Here is a 13,469-nt window from a genome sequence, read left to right as displayed (position 1 = left end):
GTCGAAAGCAATCAGTAAAGCATGAAGTATGGCATCGTCATCAACATCATCCTCATCCTCTTGAAGTTACTCACATCCTAAACCGTCGACGTTTCCGAGGGACAAACCTTCGCCCAAGAAGCTATCGCTAGATGAAGCTACCAAACAGGAACTCTGAAGGAAGAAATTGTGTTTCAAACTTTAAACTGCAAGGGACCGTGGGAGCCAGGTCACCGATGCCTCGGAAAGGGGAAGATCCATTACATTGAGGTCGTGTCCAATGATGAGGACGAATAGGAAGAAATGTCAACTGAAGATAACCAACTCTACCATGACACCAACATCAGTCTGAACCGTACGGAGAGAATTGTCGCTTTGGTACAATGCGGAAGAGCCATTGCATTGGCTAGCAGCCCGAGGTGCACAATTTTTCGCGTACAGGGTACCCTTCAAGGACAAAGGGTTACGGTGATGTTGGATAGCGGTGCGACTTTAAATTTCATCAACTCATCCTTGGTCAGATAGAGAAGTCTCCCTATGGAGGCGCACGCAGGCTTTCAAGTCAAGGTAGACGGAGGGACTTTCCTACCTTGCACGCACCTTGTTCCTCAACTAAGCATCACAACGATGAATCACACAATAACTGAGGACTTCTTCATAGTGGACCTGGCTAACATGGAAGTTATTATTGGCATATAGTGGATGGAAACGCTTGATGAATACACCCAGAGTTTTAAACGGATAGACTTCACTTTTGTGGTTGACGGAAAGAAGGTTGTCCTCCGAGGAATGGCAAATGAAGGTCCGAAGGAAGTTTTTGTGCATCAGATGGAGGCAATCTTTCGGCACGATGACTTTGTGTAGGTTGCGCATTGTTTTATCTCGGCAAAACTTATAAAAGGGCAAAGAACACCTCCATAGGATGATGAGCTCCAAGATAGTTTAAGTAGACATGAAAAGGTTTTCATGGATATTCCTTCTGGCATACCACCTCACCAAGGGTTCGAACACACTATCAAGTTGGAATCAAGGGCAAAGCCGGTCATAACCACACCGTACCACCATTCCAAGAAATTAAAAGATGAGATTGAAAGAACGATTCAGGAATTGCTAGAGAAAGGATGGATCCATCCCAGTTCTAGCCCATTCGCATCATTTGTGGTCTTGGTCAAAAAGGACGGGACGATGCACATGTGTGTGGACTACCTCGCGTTGAACAAAAAAACAATAAAGAACAGATATCCAATTCCAAGGATAGATGAGCTGCTGGATGAACTACATGGCACGGTCTGTTTTTCAAAAATAGATCTTTGTTCCGGATACCATCAGATCCGCATAAGGGAAGAAGATTTGGAGAAAATGACTTTTCGATGTCACTACGAACATTATGAGTTTCTGGTCATGCTGTTCGGATTGACCAATGCACCGCTACATTTCAATCATGCACGAACCGTATCTTCAACAAGCAATTGCATAAGTATTTATTGGTATTCTTTGATGATCTTATTTATAGCAGGTCATGGGAGGAGCACCTGAAGCATTTTGAACGAAGTTCTAAGTATCATGGAGGAACAGTCTTTGTTCGCCAAGCAGTCCAAATGTGAATTTGGTATGACAAAAATATTGTACTTGGGGCATGTCGTCAGTAAATACCAAAGTAACAAGAATCGGAATCGGATCGAAATCGGCAAGGCCGAATCAAATCGTGAATCGGCCATGAATCGGAATCGAATCGGCCATGAATCGGAAAATTTAAAAAACCCTTGAAATTTAGTGAGTAACTTATTTCATAAACCCTTTATCGCTGATTTGATTCACCGATTCACAAAAAATCGTTTGGCTTGAATCGAATCGCGTGAATCGCATGAATCGCCGTGATTCTTGGAACTATGGTAAATACAGAGTTCAAGTGCATCAAGAGAAGATTCAGGCTATCCTCCACTGGCCTCCCCCAAAATCACTCAAGGATTTACGAGGATTCTTCGAACTGTGCAGTTACTATAGGAGGTTCGTTAAAAGATTCTCCCAGCTCAGCGCACCTTTAACAAATCTAACGAAGAAGGGGTCATTCCAATGGAACAAAACGGCACAACTCACCTTTGATAAGCTGAAAGAAGCCATGAGCGCTTGTCCCATGCTGGCACTACCTGACTTCACTCGACCGTTCATTTTGGAGTGCGACGCGTCCGGAGAAGGCATTGGAGTGATGCTAATGCAAGATAGAGTCTAGACATCCCATCGCTTATGAGAGCAGGAAGCTTACGCCAGCAAAACGCTTATATTCTATCTACAACAAAGAAATGTTGGCCATCGTACATGCACTAACCAAGTTCCAGCAGTATTTGGTAAGAGCCAAGTTTGTCGTCCGTACGAATCACAACAGCCTAAGATATTTTCTGGAGCAACGGGACTTGAATGAACGGCAACAAAAATGGGTAAGCAAAGTTCAAACTTTTGATTTTGACATTGAATATGTGAAAGGGAAAAACAATGTGGTTGCAAATGCCTTGTCCCAAAAACCCACCATCTACTCACTAGACCAAATTTTCGCTAACTGGAAGGCACATCTGTTAGTGGAATATTCCAAAAATACATTTGCCTGTGAAATAATGGATGGCCACACCCACGATGATCCGTACAGAGTGGTGGATGACATCATCTACTATAAAGACCAGATATACCTGGTACCAGAATCCAAATTGAAGCAAAAGATCTTGAAGGAAATGCACAAGTCACCTCTGGCTGGACACCCAGGTTTCCTCAAAACTTACAACAGTCTTCAGGAAAGGTTTTCATCGAAAGGGCTTAAACGAGACATATTGCAGTATGTAAGAGAATGTACAGTCTGCCAAAAGAACAAGTCCAAACACACTCTTCCTGCCAGGCTGCTACAACCTTTCCCAATTCCCGAACATAGGTGGGAAAGTATATCAATGGACTTCATAATAGGTCTTCCCAAGGTGAACGGAAAGGATTGTATCTTCGTGGTGGTTAACAGATTAACAAAGTATGCACATTTCTTCGCCATCCCCTCATACCTACAGGCTGCACAAGTTGCCGATCTGTTTTTTAGAGAAGTCTTTCGTCTACACGAATTACCCCGAAACATTGTCAGTAATCGGGATGGACAATTTGTCAGTATATTCTGGACAGAATTGTTTCAGATGGCAGGGATAGAATTATCACCAAGCACGAGTTACCACCCGCAAACAAACAATCCAACCGAGATTGTGAACAAATGGCTCAAAGGCTACCTTCGAAACTACGTCTCGGCACAACGACGAGTGTGGGTAAAATGGATCCATCTAGGGAAATATTGCTACAATACCACATATCACATGTCTATCAGGATGACACCGTTCAAGGCTCTGTACGGCTACGAACCCCTCACCTTCATCGACACAGTTCTGGGTGACAGTTACGGACCAAGGGCGAAGGACTGGCTTCGGGAAGGACAGGACATACTGAGAGGCTTGAAAGAAAACCTACAACGTGCACAAAATCAATAGAAGATGTACGCTGACAAGCACCAAATAGAGAGGAGTTTCGAAGTGGGGGATCTGATCTATCTCCGGCTCCTACCATACCAACAATCTTCATTAAAGGGAGCAGGAAAGGAAAAATTGAAACCACGATTTTATGGCCCCTATCGCGTGGTCCATCGCATTGGTGAGGTAGCATATGAATTGGAACTCCTGGAGGGAAGCCGCCTTCATAATGTCTTCCATGTTTCCTGTCTGAAGAAAGCCATAGGGCAAAACGTCACAGTTGCTACCGACCTTCCACCACTCAACGAAGAAGGAGCTCATTTTGGAACCTGTCATAAAAAGACCTTATAGAACCACACTGTGAAGGAATAATTGGTATGCCAGCGACACCTACCATTGGATGACACAACGTGGGAAGGCAAGCACATTCTCCAACATCTGACACTACATTTACTTGAGGACAAGCAAATTTTGGGATGGGAGGACTATAATGTCCCCATCATAAAATAAATGTATTTAATTAAACTTTGTAACAAGCCGATTGATTTAATTTATCTCGGTCCCATTTTTTTTTGTGTTCAAAGTTTGTGTCGTTGTCGCCTATCTTTGTACACCCTCGAAATGGTTTCCTGACGGGTATTTAAGCATAGCTTGTAGGAAGTCTTAGGTATGCTTTGGATTATATTTCTCTGTACTGCGAATTCCTGTTGGAGTTCAGGAGTGTTCACCATTTCGGAAGTGAAAGATCTTCTCTATTTGGCTCGTGCAGTTTCGGTGGGATTCACCATCACCCTATTCCGTTGGTGCATGTAATACTTCGCTCGGTTCTAGCGAATCGGAGCATCATCCTTCGGCATATATCATTCATATTATGGTTTCTGATACTATCTAATATTGTCTGTATTCAGTGCAAGTATGTCTGTTTCATGCTCATATTAATTGTATCTCACTATTTGCATTTTTCCTTGTCGTTCCCCCTGTATCTTGTTATCGTATGGGTATTTGCCCCTCACCGTACACTCTTTCCTTGTAATGAACCCTTTTTGGGGGTCATTCATTTATTTACGACTTTTCCTTTTATTTGCATCATTTTTGCCATTTTTTTTTCTAATTTAATGTATTAACCTATTCTAAGGATCTCCCATAGTTATTGATAGTCTATCCAAAATTGATGATTATCCTTATCTAATTTATTCTTAATGTTGACTGTATATCATATTCTTGAGGATTTTATGTCGAACTAATTTGAGTAGATTTGTCAAATATAAGAGATGTATTGCTCTAAGAACTGCATGCTATTTATGATCCTTATCTTTGTATATGTGAGGATTGTCTGCTACTATCAGGCTGAAGAAATGCCTTTAACTGATTGCTTATCTCATGATGTATCGAGTGGAAGTTGCAATGACTCAAACTGGTGAGTATTGATGTTATTTATTATATTCCCATACTATTTCCCTTATTAATATCTTAATAAGAATTGCTCAAGTTGTTTCACCTCTTGAATAGTTACTTGCACTTTCATCTAATATTATATCTTCGTACTTATAATATGTCTCACTGTTTTAGATGTATTATTTTTCTATTGAAGTGGCATGTGTTTCTACTATATTGATATAACCATGTATGTACAAATCTACTATTACCACTGGGTATTACCTTTCACCATGCTATTGTAGTCTCAATGATGTTCGATATATCCTTTCAATCCCTACCAGTAATTTATTCTTTCTTGTTGCTTTATTTGTTAATGATATTTATTTTATTTTCTCCCAAGTTGTTTTCAAATAATGATTAGTATTTTCTGGTTTGCTGAGTCAAAGGTTTGAGACTTGTGTTGCCAGGTGACTAGGATGTCATCATGTTTTGCCAGGTGACTAGGATGTCATTATCACTAGTTATAAATTCCCAAACTCACATGCTCTGCAGTATAAATATAACATACAATTCCCCAGTGTTGTTGGTGGACAGGAGGAATGATTATCTAAATAGCCTCCACTATATCTTTTGATCATTGTGTTGGATTTAGACATGCCCATGGTGCCTACTTCTTCTCACTGTTTATCTCTTCTTTTCATATGTACTCATATGCACTCCTCTATTCTTTTTCCTTTTTAATCTGTACTGCCAATTCTCCCTCTATTATCGGCGATCAGATGTTGACCATAACCTTTTATGCCTGGATGTCTAATCCAAGTATTATCTTGTGTCGTCACTGGCTAAATTGTTGTGCATATGGTCATTAACTTAATCATTCAAACTGTATATCTTTTATCAAGTTGTTCTGTAGGGTATGACAACTCTGTTCACATCTAATCTCCTTTAATACTGTGCAAAATATGAAGAGATATGTCTCTTATCAAAAGGGTAGATTTAGTTATTTAAAATATTATTAGAAAGCATACTAATATAGTTTGATAAATTATAATATTTCGTTTATATTTGTATTCTTATTATTATCATATTAAGTTAATTTAAATATTAATAAGAATATTTAGAATTATTATTTCATCATTGTAATAATATTTTATTAATTTATTCTAAATAGTAACAAATCATATATTGATTTAGTGTACCATATATTACACATTATTATTATATTTATATATTACCTACTTTTGTATATTGGTTATTATATAAATAATATTTTATTATCAATTATTATATTATTAAATAATATAATTTTATCTTATTATTGGTATATGTTAATTTATTTATTTCTATTATCAATTCTTAAATATTATCTAAAAATGGGAACATTACATTCCTGAACACCGTACAGGTCTCTAAGTCACTGTACGGTCGTCCACATATTTCCATACGGCCCTCTTCCTACATACGGATACCAAGCTGTACAACCACCACCCAGTTCATAGTACGGGCAATAATTCCTCACCATACGGATATCAGATTTCCCTCCCATAAGGCCATTAGGCCCTCACCTTCCTGTACGACCATCAGCAACTAAATTTTGTACGGTATCTCTACTACTTCCATACAGCACTCTTGGTTGCAACTGTACAGTCTATCTGAGGCACCATCAGAGTCTCTCAGCACTCACCTATGCGTAGGAACATTACACTCATCATGGGTAATATTTTTTAACTGAAGCATTTTGTGACCAAGGTTCTAATTTTAATTAGTTATTCTATAACTCTCTCCTTGAAAATTCTCTTCCTTTCATGTACTTGCTTGTGAACTCACCTTCTTGAAATGATTTGGACTCCTTTGTCAATGATTATGCCATTCTAGAATTTCTCAGATAGAACTACCTAATATGGGCTTAGATTTCTACAAGGAATGCAAGATGTTACATTCTTCTGCTTACATTTATACCTAAACTTTGATCTTTGAGGTCTTAAACCTTGAATGTCTTGAATTGGATTGTTTGGAACTCGGTTGTCTTTCACCATGGATCTCCATGTTTCCTAATACGTTGATGTTCTCTTTAGATTGGATAATGGATCCTTGATATTTTATCATTTTCTGATTTGTCAAGAATGTCATGTTTAATCAAAATATCACCTTAGGAACTTCAATTTTATTTCTCTAGTCACTTCTCTTCCATAGGAACATTTGAGATCTGGAGACAGAATTTCCACTTCACCACTTTAATCAGATTTCAATGTGATTCATGTTTTGAATGCTTGAGAGCATATCAAAGGGAGAAGAAGAATTTCTCCAAACTTAGCCAAATATTTTGACTTCTCATGTCATTTGAATGCTCGGTGCACTTTAAAAGATGGGAGGGTTTTCTTTTCCTTAGCTTGCTTTTATTTATCTTTCCATTTGAACGCTTGGGCGCACTTTGGAGGTGAGAGGGATTTTGGAGATTGGGAAGAATCCCTCTACATGGTGAAATTGGGCCCATGAGCACACCTAAGCCTAGGAGAAGGAATTGGTCCCTACTTAGTCAATTTTTGATCATTTCATGGCACTTGAGAGGTTGGTCGCATTTTAGAAGGGATCAAGGAATTTCCCTTAGTCAAATTTAGAATGTGTTGAACCACCTTGAACACATATTGGAAGTGGAGGAGTTTTCAATTCAAGAAAAATCCTTCATCGTGGTGAATTTGTTTTCCTTGGAAGACTTTTGGGGTGGAGGAATTTTGAATCAAGAATCCTTCATCATAGTGAATTCCCTTTCCTTGGCGCATCTAAGAGGCAATTAAGGATTTTGGATTGTCACCATGCCTTAGAGTTCCTTGCTATAGTATTTCACTTCAACTAACTTAAATCTTGTTATATTCTCTATTTCATTTGAAGTTAATGCTCACCAAATACTAAAAAATGCTTGCTAAACATAGAAATTGCTAAAAATAGAAAGTTCATGCAAACTCAAATTTAGGCCAAACAAAGACACAGTGGAACTTACTAAAAATAGCAAGTTCATCAAAGCACTTAGGACTTCATTGGTAGGCATTTTGAAAGATTGATTTCCTTTTCCATACTTAGTCAAACTTCATTATCCCCTTAGTCACAAAACTTCCTTCCTCAAAGTTTGTGGGATTGAAATACTAAAGGCAATTGATGCTTGATTCCATGCTTATAATAAATGTTCAATGTATTTCAACAGTCGAGAGATGACACTAACTGCAAGAAGACTTGGCTTATTCAGCAAAAAGAGTGGGTCCTCATCTGCAATGGGGTGATGTGTGTAAAGGTCACAACAAGCTGTAGAATTGAGGTTCACTTATTAGACACAATGATGTAACTCATCTCACTCAACCATTATTGCATCATGACTTGAGTGAACCATTATTGCATTATGATTTGCTAGAATTTTTTCACTAGTTAAATAAAATAATGCAACCCTTCTTTGTCCAAATTATTTTTTGATCTACTTGTAGATTTGTGTTGTCAAAAAGTTTCCTACAATAATGGTTCGCTCAACTCATAACAATTCAATGCCTTCAAATCTTTTTATGATGGTCAATATGGTGACTAATTGCTGTCAATAAGGTCTCACTGAAAGACTGAATTAAATGTATATAGAAAATTGGCACATGCCAACTTGGCCTCTTATTGCAATTACCTATTCCATGCAGTACCTTTCAACAAAGGTTATGCTCTAGGACTGTTACATGGAGGAAAAAATTAGAACAATGTTTTTTTACATTGCCTAATCCTTGTATCTACTGCCTAGTGGAAAAAGTAAAGGCCCATTTATCTCCCTTTTGTTATTTTGCCTAGCTACGTATTAATTGCTCAACAACTCTAATAGAATAGAATCAAGAAGAATATTTGTTTATCTGAATTGTAACAATCAATACTCTGGGTTAATTAAAAGTGGTAAACAATGGAAGCAAACTCTCATGAAACCAATAATGAATAACAAAGATATACACAGAATCACCAACTTGTGCTAAAAAGTATGTCTTCAGAAGAATCTAAAACTTTTAAATTTGTAGTAGAAAATATAGCAATTTCTATCTAGAAGAATAATTGACTCCACTTTCCTTGCTGAAACTTTCTTTCCCCTTCTTCCCCAATTTCTCTTGGGAATCATCTTCCTCTCAGTGTTTGCCGTAACACATGGGATCCATTTATAAGTCTTTGACTACAAAAGCACAATCTTAAATTTAGGCTACTTTTCTAAATTTAGACAGCTTTTCTAAAATTAGACAGCTTGCATGAATTATGCCCACTACAAAGAAGCTATGGCTTCCTCCTAAAATTGGGGAAAATATGCATACTAAAAACAGAACTCAACATACAAGTAACAAAAAAGAACTCAACATACAAGTAACATGCAAATGCGTTTCAAGATACAAAATGTTAGGATTAAAGAATCAAAAATAATAATTACATGCAGATATAACCAATATCAAAAAATAAAAAAGCACACAAAAGAGAACACAAGACACAGATTTAACGTGGTTCACCCAATCCTTGGGCTACATCCACCAACAGCTAGTCCAATATTCTTATTATCCATTGATTACAATATGCAATCCCTTGCGATTCAATACCACCGCAAGAAGCTACAATCTCATCATACATAATAAAATCCCTAACCCTAAGCCATTTTATAGAAGCTTTTTGCCACATACAAAATTAGGGCTAGAATATTTTGATCAATAGTAAAATGGCTCCCGACACCTTATATAATAATAAAGTCATTTGAGCTTGTCTGGGGCTCTGGCTCGGGACCCTGCAAGGGGCGCTGCCCCCAAACCCCCATAGAAAAATATGGGGGGAAGCCGCGTCGAATGAAGTGGGGATAAAAATAACCTCTAAGTCTGATTAGGCTCCACATAACAATATAAAAATCAAAACTTCCTCTTAGTGAGGAAGGTGTTTTACACAACATCCAACTTATCCTATAAGTATACAAAATTTCCCTTTATTAAAGCCTTCATCAATATGTTTGCCACTTGTTCATTTGTAGGAATGTTCTGCAAATTTACTATCTCGAATGAAGTGGTACTTAATCTTCCTCCCTATTTAGTTCTCAACAAGAGCCTTGAACTCTTTGAACCTATTGAAGACTTCATCTTTATTTTTCAGCAAATATATCTACGTCTTACTTGAGCAATCATCAATGAAGGTAGCGTAATACTCATACCCATTCAAGGATACTATTGACATGGGCCCAGACACATCAAAGTGTATGAGATCCAAAATCGCTTCAGACTTAGTGTCACTGCTCAAAAAACTAGTCTTGGCATATTTCCCCAGTGTGCAAGCCTAGCACACCTCATGCTTCTCGGCCTTCATCTCAAGAAGCCTCGTGACCACATCCTCCACAAAAAGGGGTTTGTTAGACTCCCACTAAATCTTAAAAGCACCAACACTAACTACATGGTATTTGGCATTATCTCCAAACTCAATATAGAAATCCAACTTGGTGAAACACTCTCTAACTCCTTTCATATGGTGAGAAGCCCCACTATCAATACACCACACATTGTTGGCAGAAAATCTTGAGAGATAGGCAATGAGTGAAAACTCATTCTCAAACCATGTTAAAAACTCATCCACCTTTACAGTAGTTGTACCCTGTTTCTTTTGCTTCTCTTCTTTTTCTTACTTGGGCACCAACTAGCATAGTGGCCCAACTGATCGCAGCAAAAACACTTTACTCAGATCTTTCTTTGTCTCATCTTGGAAGAAGACTCTTCACTTGGCCCTTTCTTGGCCTTTTGCATTCTTTTGCTTACAAGAGCAACATTCTCTTCATCTTCAACCTTCTTTTTCAGCAAATATATCTACGTCTTCCTTGAGCAATCATCAATGAAGGTAACGTAATACTCATACCCATTCAAGGATACTATTGACATGGGTCCACACACATCAAAGAATATTAGATCCAAAATCGCTTCAAACCTAGTGTCACTGCTCAAAAAACTAGTCTTGGCATATTTCCCCAGTGTGCAAGCCTAGCACACCTCATGCTTCTCGGCCTTATCTCAAGAAGCCTCGTGACTATTTCCTTGAGCACATTAAGTGCTCCATGGTGAGTATGGTCTGTCCTATGTCACAAATTCTCCTAGCCTTTTTTAGCACATTAAGTGCTCCATGGTGAGTATGGTCCGTCCTCCTATGTCACAAATTCTCCTAGCCTTTTACTACCGCTAACTAATGCATGCAATGGCTCAAATAATAATTGAAACAAGTTATTGTGCAAACACCAATCACTTTTGCTACCTTGGAATCCTTGGGATGGATGTAGAATTTGCTTCCTGAAAAGTCACAATGTAACCCTTGTCCTCCAAAGTAGATGCAAATATTAAATTATTTGTCATGCCAAGGACATACACCACATCCTCCACAAATAGGGGTTTGTTAGACTCCCTCTGAATCTTAAAAGCACCAACACAAACTACACGGTATTTGGCATTATCTCCAAACTCAATAGAGAAATCCAACTTGGTGAAACACTCTCTAACTCCTTTCATATGGTGAGAAGCCCCACTATTAATACACCACACATTGTTGGCAGAAAATCTTGAGAGGGGGGCAATGAGTGAAAACTCATTCTCAAACCATGTTGAAAACTCGTCCACCTTTACAGTAGTTGTAACCTGTTTCTTTTGCTTCTTTTCTTTTTCTTACTTGGGCACTAACTAGCATAGTGGCCCAATTGATCGCAGCAAAAACACTTTACTCAGATCTTTCTTTGTCTCACTCTTGGAAGAAGACTCTTCACTTGGCCCTTTATTGGCCTTTTGCATTCTTTTGCTTACAAGAGCAACATTCTCTTCATCTTCAACCTTCTTTTCCAGGTTTCTTTGCTAAGCACCTTTACATATCTCTTGGACAAAATCATCCCAAAGCCTTGCCCAGCCAACTAGGAGATCTCCTCCAGCTCTTCTCATCCTGATGATGGATCACTAAGTGTGATTTGAAACATTGATGAAAAAATATGAACACAATCAAATCCAGAAGTGCATCTCTAAAATACAACACACTTGACAAACATATCCCAATGTTCTGAAAAGCCATTCAATGCTATGCACACCAACTCATCGTCTCACCAATAGAAACAAACTCGTCCCTGACCTAAGTCAACCTGGACACATAAGATGTCTTCCTTAGACATTTTGGTATTATGCAATTCGTCCTTGAGCATCATCTTATGACTCTAATAATCGCTCTGATATAGTTTTGTGAGTGCATACCACATCTCCTTAGTAGTGTCTTTTCCTATCAAGGATAATCCTATGTGTCTTGGCCTCCTTGATTTCATGTGCATGTAGGGAAATGGGATCACTAATTGGAGGAATCACTACTATAAAAGCATAGGCACACAACATGTTCTCCTTGAGAACTGATCTAATTTGAACCTTTCATTGCAAGTAGTTTGAAGCACATTCAAGCCTATGCTCATATCAAACACTGGCTGCCATTGTAGAATGAAACCCTTTAAGAAACTAAAATCTAATTTATTTTTTCCTAAAATCTATGTCACAAAGCTTGGCTTTTGTATTCAGAGATTAAAGCTTTAATAACATGTTAATTTCTATAACCCCGCTATTTATTAACTGTTCAAATAAATCTCATAGAATAGAAACAAGAAGAATATTTATCTGATTTGTAACAGCCAATACTCTGGGTTAATTAGCAACAATAAACAACAGGGAAAGCTCTCATGAAAAAATAATGAATAAAACAGATATGCACAACAAATTCGAAGTGTGAAAACCTGCAACCACACTTTTATTCAGCTTCAAGAGCAAGAACTCGTACGACAGATTTCAAGATTCTCACAGCAATTATACAAACATAATTTCAGCCTCAACCTCAATATCCTCCTCTCTCTGTCCAAACACTGACTCTTATTGAATCACCAATTTGAGCTGAAAATTATGTCTTCGGAAGAATCTAGAAATTTACAGCATAAAGTACAGCAATTTCTATCTACAAGCCTAATTGAATCCACTTTCCTTGCTGAAATTTTCTTTCCCCTTTTTCTTCAGTTTCTCTTGGAAGTTCTCTTCCTCTCAGTGTCTAGCCTTAACAAATTGGCTCCATTTATATGTTTTTGACTCCAAAAGTAAAGTCCTATATTTAGGCTGCTTTTCTAAAATTAGAAAGCTTGCAAAAATTGTGCCTACTACAAAGAAGTTATGACTTCTTCCTATAATAAGGGAAAAATATGCATACTAAAAATAGAACTCAACACCTAAAAAAGAACTTAGCATGCAAGTAATTAAGTTTTTGCCTCATTATTAACCTTTTGAGCTGCTTGTACACGTGGCTTTGAATCTTGACCAACAATCCATGTAATTTGATATTTGAAGCAATTTATGTTTTTCCCATATCCATCCCACAACACTTGTAGATTACTATTCCATCTGTAGTACCTAATGTTCCATGTTTCAAAACAAAGTCCATAGGTTTGTTGTACTTGTAGATGCCATTTTCTTGTCCAAGAAGATATAAAGTCAACCCTAAAAAATGAAAAATATTTTTTTATCAGTATAATTACAATTGTCCTTAAAAACATTGTATAGATTATAAATAACAAATATATTTGTCCAAACTACAATACTTTTA

At 37.7% G+C, this 13,469-nt stretch overlaps 1 protein-coding gene across 4 annotated transcripts in view; it reads right to left on the bottom strand.

The window, feature by feature from the left end:
• Window positions 1–13,469, bottom strand: part of LOC149551954 (Peptidyl-tRNA hydrolase II (PTH2) family protein) — a 124,509-nt gene that overhangs the window by 38,641 nt on the left and 72,399 nt on the right. For 2 of the 4 annotated variants that reach the window (XR_016352835.1, XR_016352834.1), the window contains exon 8: window positions 13,147–13,363. The exons of the other annotated variants lie outside the window; for them this stretch is intronic. The gene's annotated coding sequence lies outside the window, so the exon portion shown is untranslated. The remainder of the gene's footprint in view (window positions 1–13,146; window positions 13,364–13,469) is intronic. 4 annotated transcript variants of the gene reach the window in all.

The sequence above is a fragment of the Cupressus sempervirens genome, chromosome 6 (genome assembly GCF_028749045.1).
Source record: "Cupressus sempervirens isolate cs-2001-9-10 chromosome 6, ASM2874904v1, whole genome shotgun sequence".
NCBI classification, from domain to species: domain Eukaryota; kingdom Viridiplantae; phylum Streptophyta; class Pinopsida; order Cupressales; family Cupressaceae; genus Cupressus; species Cupressus sempervirens.
This window is presented reverse-complemented; position numbering and strand designations above follow the sequence as displayed.